This window comes from Pipistrellus hanaki, assembly GCF_964339955.1.
Source record: "Pipistrellus hanaki genome assembly, chromosome: 1".
Taxonomy (NCBI): domain Eukaryota; kingdom Metazoa; phylum Chordata; class Mammalia; order Chiroptera; family Vespertilionidae; genus Pipistrellus; species Pipistrellus hanaki.
The window spans coordinates 107,103,885-107,125,285 of NC_140503.1; the positions used below are offsets into that span (position 1 = coordinate 107,103,885).

The window sequence follows — 21,401 nt, forward strand, 5'->3', positions numbered from 1 at the left end:
TATTCACCAGTTAATACTGTTCATTAAATTTTTTATTCCCTTGGTTTTTAGATTCACTTTTGATAGATACATATTTGTTGTTCATAATTTTTATCTTGATCTTTTTCTTCTTTCTTCCTCTTCTTAAAGAATACCTTCAGTATTTCATATAATACTGATTTGGTAGTGATGAACTCCTTTAGCTTTTTCTTATCTGTGAATCTCTTTATATGACCTTCAATTCTGAATGATAGCTTTGTTAGGTAGAGTAATCTTGGTTGTGGGTTTTTGCTATTCATCACTTTGAATATTTCTTGCCACTCCCATCTGGCCTGCATAGTTTCTGTTGAGAAATCAGCTGATAGTTGTATGGGTGCTCCCTTGTAGGTAACTAACTGTTTTTCTCTTGCTGATAGTAAGATTCTCTCTTTGTCTTTTGCTCTTGGCATTTTAATTGTGATGTGTCTTGGTGTGGTCCTCTTTTGATTCCTTTGGTTTGGGGTTCTTTGTGCTTCCTGGACTTGTAAGTCTATTTCTTTCACCAGGTCAGGGAAATTTTCTGTAACTATTTCTTCAAATAGGTTTTCCATATCTTGCTCTCTCTTTTCTTATGGGACCCCCATAATCCTGATGTTGGTATGCTTGAAGTTGTCCCAGAGGCTTCTTGCACCATCTTCAACTTTTTAGATTCTTTTTGCTTTTCTGGTTGAATGTTTTTTGCTTCTTTGTATTCCAAATCTTTGACTTGGTTCATATATATATATATATAATTGATTTTTTAGAGAGAAAGGGAGAGAGATAGTTAAAAACATTGATGAGAGAGAAACATTGGTCAGCTGCCTCCTGCATGCCCCCTACTGGGGATGTGCCTGCAACCAAAGTACATCTCCTTGGCCAGAATCAAACCTGGGACCTTTCAGTCCACAGGCTAATGCTCTATCCACTGAGCCAAATCAGTTTCAGCTTTGAATTGGTTTTTGCATTCCTCTAGTCTGCTTCTAGGTCTCTGTATAATATTTTTTATTTCAGTCAGTGTATGCTTAATTTCCAGTTGATCCTTTTTCATATCTTCAAGGGTCTCATTAAATTTATTGGCCTTTTCTAGGAAATTATTGAAAAACCTTATAACCCTGGTTTTGAACTCTATATCCAGTCATTTACTTTCCTCCATTTCCTTCATTTGTTTCCTGCCTCTTTGTCTATGCAATTTGGCTACTTTCCTGAGTTGTTGGAGTGGCTTTGTGTGCTAGGTGTCTTAGCAAGGCCCAGTGGCTCAGCCTCCCCAGTTACATGAGGTGGACACTCTTGGTTTGCCCCTTTGTGGGCTATGTATGAAGTCTTGTTGTAATTAAGCCTAGATTGTTGTAGTATCATTGGGGAGGGAGCTGACCTCCAGGCTGTGAGGATCAGCTGTGTCTCTGCTGGGAAAGCTTCTGTGCTCAGCTTAGATGGGGCAGATTCTCAGGGTGGAGCAGACAGCCTTGGTTTCCTGTCTGCTACACCCTACAAGGCTTCTGTGTCTCAGTGTCCTGTGCCAATAGCTTCACACACCTCTGAGAGAAGGCTGCCGTCAAGTTTCACCTGCTGCCAAACAGTCCGGTTTCTCCCCGAATGTGTCTGAGTACCCAAAAGTCTCACCTGGAACTGGATTTCAGTGCAGTTGGGAGGTTTTGTTTCCCTCCCAAAGGAGACAGCTAGTCACATACTTGCTGCCCACCCTCTCTACATACCGTGAGTAAGCCAGCTGTGTATTCAGCCACCCGCACAGGTCTCCACGCCTCTGTCCTCCACATCTCCTCTGGGTCTCAGTGTCCTTTTATCTTTTCTTCTAGTTGTAGAATTTCCACTCAGCCAGCTTTCCAGTCGTTCTGGACAATGTCTGCTCTGTCTTCCAGTTGCTGTTTTGAAATTGTTGTGCAAGACAGCAGTATAGGTGTTTATCTATCCCGCCATCTTTGTTTCTCCTCTACTGTGTTCTTTACAGCAGCAATGTCATTTTTCATTTCTTCATGGTTCTTCTTCATTTCTTCTTGGTTCTTACTCATATTGTTGAATTTATCTTCCATTTTTTTCAGCCATCTTATGACCATTTCTCTGGATTCTTTCTCTGACAGGTTGCTTGCCTCTATTTCATTTCCTTCCTTTTCTGATGATGCCTGCTTTTCTTTCATATGTGTGCTGTTTCTTTGTCTCCCAGTGGTTTCTCTTCTCCGGATGTCTGGTTATGTAGTTATCTCTCTCCTTACCCCAGGTAAAATCTGACCTTTCCTTGGTGGTGTGTAGATCTCCTCTGAATCCACATGTTTGTGCCAATTGAGAACCCATGCTTTGTGGCTCTAAACTGTTCAGTGGTAGCCACAGTTGTAGATTTTCAGGTTTCCAATGAGATCCACTTTCCCCTTCACAATAGTGCAGTCTCTGCATCTGAACCTATAGCTCCGGGAAAGGACCCAGCAGCAGTGAGGGCTAACTGGTCAGGGGAACCCCATCCTGCAGTCCTTCTCCTTCTCCTGGAGTATAGCTGTCCCTTAACTCATGAACAAATACTCCCCATGTGACTCTCAGATGTTCTTTCTTTCTGCTCTGGGACAAGGCTTGGGACCCATCTGTTTATTCTGCTGCCATTTTCCTTCTGACCTCTTCATTGTTTCTTTCCCTCATTTCCTCCTCCTTCTTTTCCCTCTCCTCTTCCTCTCATTCTCTTTCCATTCCAGTCTCCCTTTAATTCTATCACTTCTCCACCCAGTTTCTTTTCTTCCTTCTTTCTTGTGTGTGTGTTTTTTTTAAATATATATATATATATATATTTTGTTGATTTCAGACAAAGGACGAAGGAGATAGAGATAGAAACATCAATGATGAGAGAAAATACATTCATTGCTGCCTTCTTCATGACCCCTACTGGGAGCAAATCTGCAACCTGGGTATATGCTCTGACAGGGAATCAAACTGTGACCTCCGAGTTCATAAGTAGATGCTCAACCACTGAGACACGATGACCCAGATCAACTTCTTATCTTCTTTCATCATTCTCTCCACTTTCCCCCCTGCTCCCCTTCTCTCTTCTCTCTACCTCTTTCTTTTTCTACTTATATTCCTCTCTCTCTCTCTCTCTCTCTCTCTCTCTCTCTCTCTCTCTCTCTCTTTTTTTCTTTCTCTCTCTCTCTCTCTTCTCTCTGTCTCTCTTTCTCTCTCTTCTATAAGAAAAAAACAATTAAAGGAGAGAGAGAGAAAATCATTTGATAATGTCTGGACTGCCAGAGCCTGAAAGAGGCAAAGGCCATTTTATTACCCACTCAAAGTAGAACCCACATTTCTCATCAAAGCTAAAGGAAAAGTTGCTAAAACCTGCTGGCCCCTCACCCTTCAGTTTACCTGACACAAATCCAAACACTCAAAGGCAGAAGGGCTGGAGGCAGATACTGCATATAAGCCTTTCGATCGTACACAACCCAGCGCCACCACAAGTCCTGCCCACATTCTCACCCTTCCCCCTCTCCCTACTTCCTGACCAAGCTACCTGTCCATGAAGAGGCCTTCACTTGTCCTTCTCTCCCCCTGGCCTATAATCTACTAATCTTCACTTTCACAAATTCTCCCCAATCTCCCAAACTGAGTTCAAATCCGACCGCTTTCAAAAAGCTTTTCCTGACCACCCCTGCTATCAAAAACTTCCTATCTCTAGCCAAAGCCAGTTTGGCTCAGTGGTAGAGCGTCGGTCTGCGGACTGAAAGGTCCCAGGTTTGATTCTGGTCAAGGGCATGTACATTGGTTGTGGGCACATCCCCGGTAGGGGGTGTGCAAGAGGCAGCTGGTCAATGTTTCTCTCTCATCGACGTTTCTAGCTCTCTATCTCTCTCCCTTCCTCCTCTCTGTGAAATATCAATAAAATATATTTTTTTTAAAAAAAACTTCCTATCTCTAAATTATAAAGCCACAGCCCCCCAATAGTACAAGATTCTAAAACTCACCTAGCCCAGCATCTATCCAATCAAAACATTTTTAGGATTTTGGGAAGTTAAATGACTTACATAAGCAAGTAATATCTGTTAGTATTTACTGGTAAGAAGAAAAAAATATATATCCTCTACAGCTGGGAAATCATATATTACACTCTTTCCCATCATTTCTCAGTTAAAGTATAAGTTTCTCAAAGTCAAGGATCACAACTGAGCATTCATTTTATTATCTAAAGTGGCCAACATCAGCTGAACACATAGTAAACACTCAACAAAGATTTGAATGAATAAATAAATAAATAAATAAATAAATAAATAACAAATGATGGCTAAATGAATGGAGTGAGCAACTGAATAAATGGGACAAGTGCAAACAAAGAGTGATTCAGAAACTGAGTGAATAAAACAAAAGATAGTAGAAAAAAATCATTAAGCTATTGTTTTAATAACTCAGGCAGGGTAAGAAGTGCCAAGAAATGTCTTTAGTAATGATACTTTTTTAACAATGGAGAAGTCAGAAATGATGCTTAGGACAGGCTGAGGTTGAGAGGTGTTGGAGGTTTGGATTTAGAATCCAAACACCTGAGTTAGGTACCATGCATGCCTCTCATATAACATCACAGTGACCCTACCTGCCTCCCTCTCAGTATTACATGAGATCAAAGATAGGAAAGTGTTTGGCAAACTGCATATATAACTAATTGTGTCTTTTAATCAAAATATAAGGTCAGAGGAAGTTGATGATAGACAAGGCTGTGTCTCTGTGAGCAAGGACCTGGGCCACACCAGGATGAGGAGAGCATAAGTCCAAACTGGTGTTGCCTGTGTTCCAACTTGGCTGTTCTCCAAACCTCAGACACTCAGGAAAGCACTTAGGGGCCATGGAGCACATTAACTGACCAGGGACTTGCTCCTGGCTGCAGGTTGGAAGTGCTTTTTACCCCTTATGTACTGACTACAAAGAAAATGTGGGGGCCCACCCCACTACTCTTGACCACACCCCTTGGACAGTGGAACTTTCAGTATCTGCATCTTGCTGAAGCACACTTCTGAAAAAAGGTACTAGACAGAGGAAACAGAAACCTTGGGATCTGATTTGCACACACCAATATTCAGAAATTCCCCCAAAGCAGCCTCCACACTGGGGACCCTCCTACGCACCCAGCTGTCCCAGGTGCCTCCTGAAAGATTTCCCAATTTGCCATATGAAAGGCACAGCCATGTGGAGCCCTGTGGGACAGCCCCCCTCACTGTAGCCATGGAGGCTCATATTTAACCAGAGCCTTGGACCCCTGATATCAGCTACACCAGAGATTTTCAATGACTTTTTAAGCAATGGAAATCTTTTTTAATTGGAAGCCCTTGTGAAACCCCAGATATTAAAACATATATAAGAAGAGCTGCCTCAAGTTGGATTGGGAATAAAAAGCCTCAAATCCCTCCTTCCACCCACTCTTGGAATCAAGAGTACACTCTTGAAGGCACTTGAGACATATCTACAAATTGCTAGAACAGTGCCAAACAAAGACCTCTTTTTAAGTGTAGGTAAACTGAGGCCCAAAGGGAAAAAATTCTGGGCCAAGATCAAGCAACATAATGGAGAAGTAGAGTTGAAATCCTGGTTCTATCTGACAACCCAAGACCTATGCAGACGCACAAGGGCTCTGCTCATGAAAATTATCTTCCAAGTCTGTGGGTTGGTAAACAAGCACCAATAGGAATCATCAGACAGTCTGCTTGGACAATGTGGCCTTACCCCACAGCCTGCTCCTAATCTCAACTCTTATAAGAGCATGTTGGATTTCTGGTTACTTGTAGCATCAATTAATCAATGACAGCATGACAGTTCTAGTTTCTGTTCTAACTTACCTGCCAGAGACCTTGAGCCAATGACTGTCTGACTTGAGCTCAGCTCATGATCTCTGGAATCCCTTCCAGCTTCAGTACTCCACATACAAGTAATAAGAAGGAGCTTTGTTACCTATGACTAGTATTGAAATTTCTCTAAGGAGAAAAAGGTCACTATTTGGGAAGATACCCTAAACAGCAAATCATGAGGTCTGATGCCAGACCCAAGACCATAGGGGCAAAGGCCAATTTTCTTTGCAGGAAAAGAGGAAAGGAATCAAGTATTGCTTAAAATGTGGAAAGGATGAAGGGAGAGAGACAATCAGAGAAGGGGGAGATTGTGAAGCTGAAGATGGTACAAAGCTGTAGCTACCTGGAGTAGAAGGCAAGAGAGAAGCATTGGTGGTGGGGTAGCCAAAGGGGCATTTTAAGAATGGAACCACCTAATGTCCAACTTGAAGTTGTTTGCATTGTTGTGATGTAAATCCTGCCTTCATTCCCACCCCCACCTCTTCATGTATCTTTGTGCCAGCGCATCATTCTTGGAAAATGAGAAGAGGCTGAGCTTCCCATCTGGGTCCATGTTCTGTGAGATGCTGATAGTGGGTGTGAAAGCAAGAACCTGAAGCAACAAGAACCAATAGAATGTGAATCTCCTAGAGAGTCTCAGAAATCTTGAAGTCTCTAGATCTCCGGAGAGAAATTGCAGGGGGTGTTTAACCCGAATCTCAAAAGGCAGAGAAGACCCCATGTGACATGTGAGCTTATTTCAATAATATGAAATGTTTATGTTGTACCTACAATGTGTCCAACGATGAGCCATGGTCTGTGGGATCTGGGAGAAGTGGGAGGCAGTCCCTCGCAGAGAAAGAGGGACACTGTGGACTGGGAGGTTTAGTGTGCCTATGCAGGGACACCCTTGGAGTTTGTTAACAATGAAGGTTCCTAGGCCCCACTCCATAGATTCTGAAGAAATGGGACTTCGACAAACACTGGAAGAGATGGTGTCATGATTCCAGCAATCAAGATTACAATGCCATTGACTACTTCAGTAACAGGATTCATCTGCAGGCCTCTGACCATCCTCTGGCCACTGCCATTTTCTGTTGGTCAGGAGCCTACAGACCCAGCTACGAGCAACCAATATCAGCAAAGAGTCCTGGGATGTGAGCTCCAGATTGTTAACACTATTGTCATTCACACACTATTGTCTCTGTAAGGGTTAGCCCTTGGAATGCTGTACCTTCTAGATGGAAAAAAGAATTAACCTGAGCTCTAAAACCTGTGGTACATGCCTAATCTCATGTCTCCCATGTCCCAGCCTGTTTCTGGGACCCAATTTATTTCTTACCTGGACTGATGGCTCTACTTGTCCTTCTCTGCATTGGCTGACCCCCTCTGAAATAACCTTGGCCCTCTTGCCTTGCCCTTCTCCTAAGACTTCCCTCGGACACAGTTCAGTTGAGTGTTATAAAATGGAGAAAGATTTCTCTAGCAGAGCCAAGCACAGCCTGGGGTGCTGGAGCCAGATGGAGATCAAATCACCAAGAAGTACACCTAGAAGTCAGCCCAATGGGAGAGAGAGGGACTCTGTGGCCTGGGAGGTTTCTGAGAAGGATTTAAAAAAGAATCAAAGGGAAAGAAAGGAATCAGAGTTCTGTTTATTCATTCATGCATGCAGCAGACATGTGCTGAGGCCTTTCTGCATTGGGATACAAGCCTAAGTGAGCTCAATTTTTCTTTTAAAGGAGTGCACCATCTAGCAGGGGGTGGAGTTGGTCCTTGAAGGTGGATGAAATCCTGAGCAGTTGAAAGTTGATGGAAGGGCACTCTGGGTGTGGGAACAGCTTGAGCAAAAGTGTGGAAGGGCTTGTCAGGCTCAAGAGCTAATGGGTTGACCAAACTGAGTGCATTTGGAAGTATATAGAATACAGTCTAATTCAGCGGACCATTTTTGTATTCTGAGTTGGCCTCTGGCTAAATGGTGGAGACATAAAGGTGAATAAGACATTCTCTGCCCTCAATCACTAGAGCCTATATTATCATTCTAGAAAGTTCAAAGGAGACACATGGCAGATACTTCATCTCACAAGGCATTGCAGGCAGTCAGTGAGGGTTACACAGTGGAGCCAGCAGCCTCACCTCCCAGCCAAAGGATGGGTCTGCTGCTGCTGTACAAATAGTCGCTGACAGGGAGGACTCTAGCCGCTTGATAAGAAATGAAATTTATTTTGGGGAGATAACCTCCCTGTGCTGCAATTAAGTCCCTGGCTCTGCAGGGGGAGGGCAGAGCCTTAATGAAAACAGCTGAAGAAAAATCAATAGCAGGGCTGGTGCTCCTGAAGACAGTCTAACCTAACTGTACCAGCATAAAGCACCCACAAGGCAGGATGCAGTGTGATCCCGTAACATGCTGCTTTCCCTTGAAAAATGACCTGGTCAAGCAGGCCAGGGAAGAAACCTTTTCTCAGACTTGTGCAGTGAATGCAGTGAAAGCTTCTCAGAGCAGGGCCGGGAACGGTGGGGGGTTTTACTACCTTTTGTTTTTGTTTCTTGTTTTGCTGTTTTGTTCCTAGTGAGGTCTAAAAGGTCAAGGTGGTTCTAGGTGATGATGTTTTAAACTGAGAAGGCAATATAATGAACAACATAAACTGATGAACAAAAATAGATCCAGAGACATAGACGTATCGAACAGACCATCCAACCTCAGAGGGAAGGCAGGGGAGGCGTTGAAGTAAGAGGTCAACCAAAGGACTTATATGCATGCATATAAGCATAACTGGTGGACGCAGACACTAGGGGGTTGAGGGCATGTGCTGGGGGAAGGGCCCTGCCAGGGAGAGCTTAATGGGGAGGGGGGGGGGAAGGAGACATATGTAATACTTTAAAAGGAGACATATGTAATAAACTGAGAAGGCAGCCTGGAGACACCAGCCAGAGCTGAAGAACAACTCATTGATGGGGTGAGGACTTTGAAGGACAGTGCCCTGACTGGGAGTCAGAGAAAGTCTGGCCCCAGCTCTGCTCCATCAAGCTGTGTGACCTTGGGCAAGTCCCTTACCCTCTCTGGGCCTGCTCCTTAGTTAGCCACCTTCCTTTACATGCTGGACCAGGGCCCATAACTATAAGAATAAAAAATTATTACTTTTAAAGAAGTAGTGGTCCAGGGAGAGGGGTGAGAGCTGAAGCGATGGGCAGAGCAGAAGCTTCCAGATGCAGGTCCTGATCTTTGGCCACCATACTGGGGCTGTTGAAAAACATGGAGCTGGAGCAGCAGCTGCCAGGCTGGGAGCGGCCAGGCCCAGAGCAGCGGCTGCCAGGCTGGGAGCGGCCAGGCCCAGAGCAGTGGCTGCCAGGCTGGGAGCGGCCAGGCCCGGAGCAGCCGGGCTCAGAGCATCCGGGTCGGGTGCGGCCAGGCCCGGAGCAGCAGCTGCCAGGCTGGGAGCGGCCAGGCCCGGAGCAGCAGCTGCCAGGCTGGGAGCGGCCAGGCCTGGAGCTGCCGGTGTGGCCAGGCCTGGAACAGCAGCAGCTAAGCCCGGAGCAACCAGGTCGGGAGCGGCAGTGGCCAGACCCGGAGCAGCTGGTTGTGGAATGGACCAGAGCAACAGAGGCCAGGCCCAGAGCAGCCAGGCCCAGAACAGCTCACTCCTCGCCTGCGTCCGCCCCAAGGCTACCTCTCAGACACGGCTGGAAACTTTTGCGGGAACTTGAGGGTCTGCTGAATCAAGTGATGAAGGCTTAGATCTGGATATGTTGAGTTAGTATAGCGCTGGGGTATTATTGATATGAGAAAATGCTAAGTAACTGATTTACTATCTGAAAAGGGATTTACTATCGGGGAAAGGGTGGGAAGAAGAGACTGAACATAAACTGTGCACCTATGGATGAGGACAATGGGGGAGGGGAAGGGGGCGGAGGGTGGGGTGGGAACCTGGTGGAGCAGGGAAGAAATGAGGAACCTTTGTAATAATTTGAACAATAAAGATTGATTTTAAAAAGAAGAAGAAGAAGAAGAAGAAGAAGAAGAAGAAGAAGAAGAAGAAGAAGAAGAAGAAGAGAAAAGAAAAGAAAAGAAAAGAAAAGAAAAGAAAAGAAAAGAAAAGAAAAGAAAAGAAAAGAAAAGAAAAGAAAAGAAAAGAAAAGAAAAGAAAAGAAAAGAAAAGAAAAAAACATGGAGCTATGGCAGGAGCAAGTTCCAGGAGTGGTTCCCCCAGAAACAGACCGTGTGTGGGGGGAGGGTGCACTTCATTTGGTTTGGGGTCAGGCTTGGTTTCTAGCTCCCACAGACATAGCCTGAGGCTGAAATAGAATCCTCCTGCTGAGCATTCTCTGAGAACCTCCCACACACCCTGGAGACACTGAAGGAGTGGATCTCAGAGCAGGACCAGTGTGTCCAGCTTGGCTTCAATTCAGGGAGAGGGCACAGAAAGATCCCAGGACTTTCTCTCCACTCCTTTTCCAGAAGAGAGTTTAAAAAACAACCCCTTGAGGGTTCCCACGGAACCCTCAGAGCTGGCAGAACAGTCTTCCACAGACTGGTCTGCCCTTGCCCAGCATTCAAGGCTCCCTGATATTCTCTGAGCCCTTTGACCTGCCTCTTCAGGCCTCAGCCCCGTGAATTAGATTTTTCTCAAAACACAACATTACCAGAGTCTGGACAACAGTCAAGAATGCTTGCCTTTGAAAACTATCCCCATTGTTTCTTTCCATTGCCTTGTTTTATGTCCTTGCCAGAACCCAAAGCCTTGATCTCCTGCTCAAGGGGTCTGAGTGATGGCAAAGCCTACTATTGACCACCTGTCAAACCAGAGGGCCAAGACTGCACAAATGACTTATCGCAAGGTCTCTATCCTGTGGTCAATTCAGAGCTTTGGGCCAAGGGTCCGAGTTAGATGGAAGAAAACTCGACTGGCTATGAGGATAGAATGTCTGATTCTGTGCAGGAAGGGGGGAACTCCTACCCTTTCACCCAACTTGAGAGAACATCACTGATCTGCAGCCTGAGGGACCATGTCTCATCTTTGCACTCAAAAAATATTTTTTAAAATAACAATGTAGGTGAAACTAGCAGGAACTCAAAAGATGTTTAGAAGAAAGAGTGAGAGTGACCAAAAGAGGGAGAGTGAGAGGAAGGAGGGTGGGAGTCACTTCACTTCCTAAAGGCTCAGTTTTATCATCCATAAAATGGGAATGCTGTCAGCGCCATCAAGCTTGCTGTGGTCATTAGAAGAAGGCATTGCTTCCTTGGAAACACCAATACAAAGCTGCTGCTCCAAAATGTCAAAGAGGTGAAGGAGCAGCTCAGTGACGCACAGATCATTATAGATAGAGTCAATATTGGTGCCCAGGGAGGTCTGTCTCTAAAATCAGTCTCTCCACACAAACTGCTGCATCCCACTGGGGACAGTGTCACCGAGTCTAACACTTGATCTTTTCAGACAACACAGTGACTCCCACCCAGAGCTGTTCAGAATTTCCACAGACCCCAAGTAATGCCTCGGGGAAAAAACAGCTCATGCTGGGACTCACCAGAGGAAATAACCTCTTGAGAAATTGAAGGAGGAGGGAGACCAGCAAACCCCAGGTGCAGGGAGACCAGCAAACCCCAGGTTTCTCTTCAATCTGATGCCACCTAATAACTTCAGGCTCAAAGGTACTTTGATTAACTGCCGGCGAACCACCCAGTCTTTATCACCTCCCACGCCCCAAGTACTATATGGGTTCTCACATGATTTTCTTTTTCCTTTAAATCATCTCAGTGCCAGTACAGAGGTTCCCAGGCCTCCCTTGTAGCATCAGCCAGGAGCTGACTAGCAGGCCCTGCGGTCACTCCAGGCCACCTATGCAGACAGTAAGGTGCCCAGGCCCAGTTCTGGGGATGGCTAAGAGCCCATCCTCTGCAAAGCTAGGTTATTTTAACATGTGCATGAGGAAATGAGATACTTCCCAATCATAGTCAAAATTAACATATTTTGTATAATTCCCAGGACACAGCAACTTTAGTTTGTTTTAAAATGTGTGGTCCAGACAATAAGGGTTCCTTTTCCTTCAATAAACAAAGAGATCGCAGTAACCTGGAAGCTTCCTGGGGTGGGGTGAGAGTATGTTGGCCCAGGGCAGGTGTCCCAGGCACTGGGTCTTTAGATTCATTTCATCCTCAAGACCACCACAGAGAGTGTGATCCTTTCTCTTTCTGCCAAAAATTAAAACTGAAACTCCAAGAGTATAAAGACTTATCCAAGAACACACCAGACTCCAACTTACTAGTAAGGGTGCTTGTATTCAAAGCCATGGTCCATTCCTTTCAGTCTGAATTTTGGAAGTCTCCCCAAACAAGAACCAATCTCCTCCCTTTCTGCCCAAAATCATGGTGCTCTTAAAATCTCCTGGCCAGCTAAAGTCACCTTTGCCAGCTACGCACATGATTAAAGACAAGGATGGAATAACACTGGATCTGTTTTTCAAGGCCCCTATAGAGGAACAAAGGTTAAAGTCAATAATCCAGGCTGAAGAAATTTTCAGTGTTTTTGGTAACATTTATCAAAAACGATGGCCTGAGCCGGCTTGGCTTAGTGGATGGTGCATCAGCCGGCAGACCAAAGGGTCCCAGGGTCAATTCCGGTCAAGGGCACCTACCTCAGTTGCAGACTTCTCCCCAGGCCTGACCCTGGTCAGGGCTTGTGCAGGAGGCAACCAATCGATGTGTTTCTCTCACACCAATATTTCTATCTATCTTTCCCTCTCTTTTCTACTCTCTCTAAAAATCAGTGGGAAAATATTTTCATATGAGAATTTGTGTGCCAGTTAGCAACAAAACATCATTCTGGGCCCATGCCAAGCATGATGCAGGATTCAAGGTGTAGGAAATAGCAGAGAGCAATGTGTGACAGTTTTTAATCATGTACACAGAAGCATGTCTCCACCACTCACTGCCTGACATCAAGCAAGTGTTTTAATCTCTCTGAGGCTCCATTTCCTTATCTGCAAAATGGGAACAACAATGTCCCCTTCTTACCGAGGTACGGTGAGGATGAATGAGGCAATCACAATTACTCTGTAGCTCAGAGTCCAGAGGATGAGCACTTCATAAATGCTGGTTAATATCCTTGTGGTTGCAAGGGAGGCTGGGAGCTAATATTTATTCACAACTCCTGTGCATCCATGACCATTAAAGATAACTTTTGATCCTCAATCTGGTTAGTCCTCTATTATTATTTTCATATTTTAGATGACAAAACGAGATTTGAGGACTCATCACACGATTATTCACCAGCAAAGTGAAGATATGGAGCCAAATCTATTTGATGTTAGGACAAATAAGAACAGATCAATTCAAGCAAGTGTTTCTCAAGTGTTGTTGGGATTCCAAAATTTCTAGGATGTCCTGCACCAAGCTGTGCAATAGAGCATCCTGTGACTGTGTCAATGTTCTAACTTGTGGCCAGCACAGTTGGGCACTTCACTTGAACTAGTGGCCAATGAACTTAATTTTTAATTTATTTTAGTTTATTTAAATTTAGATAGGCACAGATGGCCAGTGGCTACCCTATTGGACAACAGAGATCTAAACCAGGGGTGGGAAATATCTGGCCCGTGAGCCCTATAAGGCACGAGAAATCATTTGGTCTGACCCTGCCAAGGCATTAGGGATGAGTTATTTAGATGTTTGAACAAATATAGCAGGCTAATTTTTAAGTTGTTAATTTTTTATGTCCCTCAAATGATGTTAAAAATCCAAATGGCCCTTGACAGAAAAAAGGTTCCTGACCCTGGACTAAACTATAGCTCTGTCACCCTTTCTAACCTTGCACCCAAGACCCTCCCCATCATTCCAATGTTTCCCTGATAGTGACTCACTTGTTTGGGTCCCCCTAGCCCTGCACTCCCAGCTCACATCCCATTTCAGTCCCCATCTCTGGCATCTTGGACTTAGTGACCCTTCCTGCTCCCTCACCCTTACTTCTCTGGCTGTGACCTTCAGCTTTCTCTGCTAACTCCAGTGCTCTCATTCCTATTGCATCTGGTAAAAATGCCCCACACCAGGTCCTGACCCTCTGAATAGTCACCCTTACTTTAATCCCCCCCAAATCTACTAACACCCAGGTCTGGGTCCAGATGTCTCTTGGGCCTGGGGTAGGAACAACAAAGGGACAGAATGTTCAAAACAGACACAAGAAATCCTAGGATATTTGATTGTTTCCATGTGATAAATAATAATGTAAGGTTCCTGCTTCAGGAAACTTAAAAGAGGGGAAACGATCCACTGCAAACACAAGAGAGAGAGGGAACACTATCCTGCAGCAAGCACAACACAAAGAAGCATCAGCTCCACCAGACCAAATGTGCTCCCAGGTCTCAGAGAAAAGACAGGCCTCTCTGGCCTGGACTCCCAGGGCTGCTCAGAAGGCGGAGGGCTGCCCTCCCGGTGCAGGCCCCAGCCGCCTCCACCTGGCATGAGGAACATCTTGTCCTCCACATGCAGGGGGTGGACAGCAGAAGGAAAGAACAGGGCCCCGTGTTCCTCTGGATTCCTCTCTGTAAGTAGGCTCAGAGTGCCGCAACGTCTCTTATTGATTCTGTGTCCAAGTCACTCCCTTAAACAGTCCCTTCCTTAATGATATTCAGTCACTCTTTCTAATGCATCATTTCCAGGACCTCAACTAATACAGGGTCTATTCTGGCTCTTAAAAGATGAGTAGGATGGGTGGGGTCTGGAAGGAGGGGGGCACAGGGGGAAGTGAGAGTTATCTGTAATACTATCAACAACAAATAATATACTTAAAGAAAATAAAATCCCCTACTATGACTAAAAAAAGAATGAGTAGGAATGAGGCAGGCAGAGAAGAAGAAAAACTCAGCAAAGCAGAACATGAGGACAGAAGAGCAGGAGCAGAAGGGCCAAAGGCCTGCTCAGGAGGCTGGAGAGGGACTCTGGGTTGGCAAAAGCTGGACCTGGAGCTGAGGCAGGCTGTGGAGGCCTTCATCTCCAGGAGCTGGGCCTGTGAGAGTAGGAAACCAAACTAGGATGATACAATGTTTCAGGAACCCCAGTGCACTGAAAGTTTCTAGGGAACCAGCTATGAGTATTACACAAGCAACTGCTTTTAAGAGTCTCATGAGCTAGCCAGGTGACCACTGGTGAGAGCTACACTGGCTTCCCTGACAACTGAGTGAGTTAAATTCCATTAATATTAAAGTATATCTATCCTATATCCATCGATCTATGGAGTCCTCATAAATACATACTTCTGTTTGTTAGACAGAAACATTCAAATCCTGCCTCTTGATATCTTATTGGCTAAGAAAATCCAAGGTCACATTACATAGTACAGAAGTGTAGATATATCATAGTAATCACTGCACTTGTTAATTTACCTCTGCATAATTCAAATCTACTTTGGGGAAGATAAGTTTCTAATACTTATTTTATTCCAGATTCCATTTGAACAGTCTGGCATGCCTAAATGCTACATACAATATAGACCCTTTCTGCCTTTATAGCCAAGAGATTGTAGGCACCTTGGCTGATATTTGCAAAGACAAAGCTGTCAGAGCAAATGTGGCTCCCTTAAGCCTAAGGCATGCAGAACTCTTTAATGAAATCTACATTGATACACAAAGAACTATGCTAAAGTCGGGTAAAAAAAGTCTGACTATATTTCCCAGCTTAAAAAAAAAAAAGAAAGAAAAGAAAAGAAAAGATAGATAGATAGATAGATAGACAGACTACTTTAGCTGAAGTTTTGGCAAAATACCATGATAGCAAAAAGGATTTTGCATCATTTGCTCCCTCCTGTTTATTTGCCAAAGTATCAGGATAACAGTTCTTTGATCTTTAACAGTATTTTTTTGTTCTAAAAATTCAATACATTATTCTTATTTTTCACAGATGCTTCTTCTGAGTCATATAACTTTAGCACTATTTTTCTAAAAGTGAACTAGACAGCAATTAAAAGGTAAATGTGTAAGGTCTTTAAAATAAAACTTTAAATTGTATACCTAGTGAACTATATTTTCATAAATTTCAATTATAACATAAAAATCAAATAAGAAGAGAGGATGTCAATTTTAAAGGACTTTAAATATCCTATTCTATTCAGAACCTTTTTCCAACACCTTTATCCCCTCTATACCTCTCCCACCTCCTCCCTCACCCCTCCAACACCACCCTGTTCAACGGTATTTTTTAAAGAAAGGTTTTATGTTGCTTCCTTTTTCACAGGTAATTGATAACATTAATTGTAGACCTAAAATTTCAAGATTAAGTTCCATTTCAGATTTGCTTGCATTTTTTCCACCATCTTAATTCATGTGGATAAAAGTCCACTGTAAAGAACATGCAGAAGGTCAAGCATAGGTGTTCTAGTAGCCCACTGGGAGATTAGATTACCAATTAAACTACTGCTTTGTGAAAATCATCAGCAAGTGAAATTGACAAAATTTAAAGAATCTATGTATTTGTCAAGGGAATATAGAATGCTACAGCGTGCCTGCACATTTCTCTATAGAATGTTATATGTTCATTTTCCTTTTGGCAATTCCTGCCTCTATATCTTAAGCAGAACATTCTTTATCCAAATTAAAACCAATTAAAAACTATTTAAGGAACACTCTGTGACAATAGTATTTAGCAACATGAACACTGTTCACTGAAGAAATAAGGCAGCAGAGGTTGCAATACTTGCTGATGATTTAATTTCACTAATGCCAAATAACAATGTGGACATATTTGAAGTTTGCTTCTAGTTTTCAAAATTGTTTGTGTTGACTGAATATCTCTTGGTGCTGACATGTTTTACTTTAGAGTACAAATTCGTAAGTATGCTTAAATAGTTTTGTTGTTGTTATATCAGGAAAGAATGATAGTGTGGAAATGAAAAAAGAAAACCCAAACACCCCCCCCCCACCATGACCAGTGTTGCTCAGTGCTTAGAGCATTGGCCCATGGCACCGAAGGGTTGAGGGTTTGATTCCCAGTAAAGGACACATACCTGCCTTGCAAGTTCAATTCCCAGCCCCGGTCAGTGCATATGCAGAAGGCAACCAACAATGTGTCTTTCTCACATCTATATTTCTCTTTCCCCAGCCCTTCCATTGTCTTTTAAAATCAATGGGGGGGAGGGGAGAATCCTCAGGTGAGGATTAATTTTTAAAAAATTTTTTTAAAAGAAAGACCCCTACAGTTATAGAGTACCTTGCATTTCTAACAAGCTGTGTCTTTACTTTACAACCCCAAGAAGAGGAAGGAAGATTTTTCTTCTTGTCTAGCAACAAGCCCAGCCAATGGGAAACATTTCAAGTCAGCCAATGAGAACTAATCATCACCCTAAACTTTCACTTTCCTCTAATGGATTTTCATTCTAAGCCCCCTGCCCAGCTTCATCCTTTTACTCTATAAAGTAACATTCTCTCCTTTGTCTGCTAGATTTGCCTATAGTTTTGCTACTGAATTGCAATTTTCTGCTATTCCTGAATAAGCCTATTTTTGCTGGTAGAATAACTGGCTATTTTATGTTGAAGGTCAACAATACTTAGTAATTAATGTAGCTTCTTATTTTTATTGTAAATAAGAAAAGTGCCACATTAAACTTCCATTTTGAACCCATTTTTATGGTTATGCTATTGCATTGAAGAAGAATCTAAAGTATTTGTACAGTGAATAACAAACATAAACCATCACAGTTCTTCAGAAAGGCAAAAGGAGGAAATTGGGTGCTCCAACTTGTGCTATGTACCATACCATGCATTTTACTACATTATTAATTTTCATATTCCGACAATGTTGAAAGGCAAGAATGTCTATCATCTTTTTACTAGTGAAATTACCTTCACTCAGGGAAGTTAAGTAACTTGCTCAAGGTCAAGTAACATGGCTAGTTTTCAAGCTGAGTCTGTCTGGCTGCAAAACCCTCATAAAGTCGGAGAGGGCTCTTTCCCAAGAAACCCAGGGTCACAGGATGGTTTCTGTCTGCCTACTAACCATCACAAATGGTGGAGCCGGGGTCACCGAAGCAGGACTTGGCCTTCTGACATGATCTGAGGGCCCATTTGGCATCAGTCCAATACCTTGGCACAGCTCCAAGAGCTGCCACACTTGAATTGAGGGCACTCGCAGCATTAGCTTTCCAATTATGCTTGCGAGTTACCTGCTCAAAGGGCCAGCCTGATGCAGGGGAAAGATCTGAGTGTGAATCTGAGCTCCACCATAAATAGACTTTAGGCCAGGTACTAAAACCCACTGCATCTGCAAAAAAAACTTTTTTTTAAACCGTTTAAATAGGTGCCAGGGTGGAAAATAATCTATCCACCATCAAAAGGCTGTCTAGAGGAATAAACTAATATGTGGAAAGTCCTTGGGAAGGAGCATATATACAAAATGTGTTTAACAAACATCAGTTGCATGTGAAAGGTTTTAAGCCTGCAGTGAAAGGGCACTGCCCCCAATTCAGAGTGTTGCCATTGATCCTTGCTGTCCCAAGGGTAGCCAATAGACCAGCAGCACTGGCATCACCTGGGAGAGTACTAGCAATGCAGAATATAGGGCTCTACCCCAGACCTACTAATGCAGAGTCTCATTTTTTCACAAGATTTGAGCATTCGCATTCAACTCTAAGAGGCACTGCCCTAGGCCTCCAAGTCTGGCTCTCTAGATCTCGACCTCCAGCATGATTCACAAAAATAGAAGCAAAGTGGCTATTGAAGGTCTTCCAATGCAAGAGTGGTAATAAATGCACAGGGGCTGCCATTCCCTTCCTAGTGACCAGGGTAGACATTGCTAATCAATCAGGGAATTATTTTTCAGTGAGCTGGGAAATAGCTGTATCCTTCACAATGCCCTCCAGGAACACACTCTTTCCTTAAAGTTAACATGGGTATGAAACCTTACTACCCCTGCCTGCTTTGTTTATAGGTGGGCCTTATCTACACTCTAAGCTTATTTTCCCAACTTTCCACTCAAGTTTACATTGTTTCCCCTACAAAAGTGTTCAATAAATTATATGGTCATGCTAATTAAACCGAAACTGAGGTTAAGTGCTTCTTGATATCAACAGTGACTCTCCCCAAAGAGCAGAATCCTAGTCCTCTGGCTCACTCTTCTTTTCTGTCACAGTCCCTCTCTGTTCCACCACCCATGTCAATATTTTAGACTAAGTGAGAGAAGATTTGAAACTTCACAAAGAACTTAGGACATTACCCTGATGCACTCAAAATCCAAGGCAGAAAGGGTAAGTGTTTTAAATGCTCTGAAACCTTGGAGTACACTCCTGTGTGCCCTGGCAACCCAGCCCTGTCTCCTGCTGGGAGCTGGAGCCAGCATCTCGGCCACCAGGAAAGGATGGCATGCTGAGCAGACTCTCTTCTGTGGTCTTCACCCCAAATGCCAGCCTCAAATTCTATGTGCAAAGAGCTCCATAATAGGAGTGATTTTCTGAACTTAATTTGTGTTCACATGTAATAGGAGACTGATCCCCCACTAAGCTGCTGTGCCAATCAGCCAGGGGGAAGCCGCCGGAGTTTGTAGAAGGCAAATCATTAAGAAGTAGAATACAGTGTAGGCTGGATCCATACATACCAGCTGGATCCAATTTTAAGTGAAAATTAATGGCAAATTCTTGTAACCACATTAAGGGCCACTGCCGTTCATTTGAAATCAGTTAAACATGAAAACAATATGAAAACCATCTTGAATTCATGAAATATAAATATTTGTTTATATTTTTTGCCAGTGCCCCAAAGAGACTAGAAGATGTTGGCAGATTGGTGTTCTATAAACACACTCACAAAAGGGGAAAAATAAAGAGCCTACTCTTGTTGGGTTAAATTATTTGTCAACTTTTCCATTTCCTTAGTCAGAAGATAAACAGTAAGCAGATGTCAGAATCTAATTGGTTCAAGGAAAGATTGCTCAATGACTTATAGTGCTTGTAATTTTTATGTACTGTCTGCAAACAACACTTTGGTTGATACAAGAAGCAGAAAGTTTCCCAGTCAGTTACTCTTCCCATGGAGGTGAAGCCCTTCCCAACAAATACATGTATGTACAATCACCCTTGATATCAAGAAGCCAGCAAGAAGTTCCTGAAACTATGCTTTGGGCACATCAGTTGGGAGAGTACCTTTGGCTTTTTAGAAAAAGAGGAGAGGGGGGAAGAAGATAGAGGGAGAAACAGAGCAGAGAGGATGTGGAAGATGGAGATGAGGAAAGGGAAGAGCTAAAAGAAGGAGAGAGGTAAAGAATCGGGGAAGATTCAGAGAAAGGTTCTGTTTATGGAGGGAGAGGACTGAATATGGTCCAATCAAAAAGGCCTGTTCTTGCTCTCCTTGTGTTGCCCAAGATGCTAAAGGGGAAGAAGGCCAAGGGGAAGAAGCTGGCACCCGCCCCTGCTGTCATGAAGAAGCAGGAAGTCAAGAAGGTGGTCAACTCCCTGTTTGAGAAAAGGCTCAAGAACTTGGCATTGGACAGGACATCCAGCCCAAAGGGACCTCACTCGGTTTGTTAAGAGGCTCCGCTACATTCAGCTGCAGTGGCAAAGGGCTATTCTCTATGAGTGGCTGAAAGTGCTGACTGCCATTAACCAGTTCATCCAGGCCTTGGACCGACCACCAAACAACTACTCAGCTGCTGAAGCTGGCCCATAAGTACAGGCCCGAGACCAAGCAAGAGAAGAAGCAGCGGCTGCTGGCCCGCTCTGAGAAAAAAGCTGCCGGCAAAGGAGATGTTCCCACCAAGAGGCTTCCTGTTCTGCAAGCAGAGGTGAACATGATCACCACCTGGTGGAGAACAAGAAGGCGCAGCTGGTGGTGATAGCGCACCACGTGGACCCCATCAAGCTGGTGGTGTTCCAGCCCACCCTGCGCAGGAAGACGGGGGTCCCCTACTGCATCATCAAGGGGAAGGCCAGGCTGGGCCGCCTCGTCCACAGGAAGACCTGCACCACTGTCGCCTTCACACAGGTTAACTCAGAAGACAGGGAGCTCTGGCTAAGCTGGTGGAGGCCATCTGGACCAACTACAACGATAGATACAATGAGATCCACCGCCACCTAGGACACAATGTCCTGAGTCCAAAGTCAGCATCGGCAAGCTGAAGAAGGCCAAGGCAAAGGAGCTGGCCACTAAGCTTGGCTAAGTGTGTGCTGTTGAGTTTTCTGTACATAAAAGTAATAATTCTCCTCAGCCAGTGTCTTGGGGGTGGGGGTGGGGGTGGGGGTGGGGGGAAGGCCTGTTCTTTAGAGTCAAGCTCACGATTTGGTTCCATCACTTCCCACCTGTGTGGGACTTTGGACCATTCTTGTGACCTCGCTGAATTCACTCCCTTATCTGACAATTGGACAGAAGAATCCCTGGCTCCATCACAGGCTTGTTCTGAGACATAAACAGTAAGAAATAGGAATATCTCCAAATTGTAAAACACTATACAATTGCTTAATTTTTTACAGAAGAGCAAAGGGAGACTGAGTGAGAGTGCAAACAAAGTGAGGTCTGTGTGGGTGGGAGACAGTTCTCTTCATTTTGTGTCATGGTCTATCATTAGGGGTCCCACACAGTACCCAGTGTGTTTTGGGTTCAATAAAACATCTTTTAGATGCTACTACAGAGTTTCCCCAAGAAGAA

At 44.0% G+C, this 21,401-nt stretch overlaps 1 pseudogene across 1 annotated transcript; it reads left to right on the top strand.

Moving 5' to 3' along the window:
* Positions 1–20,122: 20,122 nt before the first annotated feature.
* LOC311625375 (large ribosomal subunit protein eL8-like) lies at positions 20,123–20,916 on the top strand (annotated as a pseudogene). The gene has a single exon. The product of its transcript is annotated as a large ribosomal subunit protein eL8-like (transcript).
* Positions 20,917–21,401: the final 485 nt, after the last annotated feature.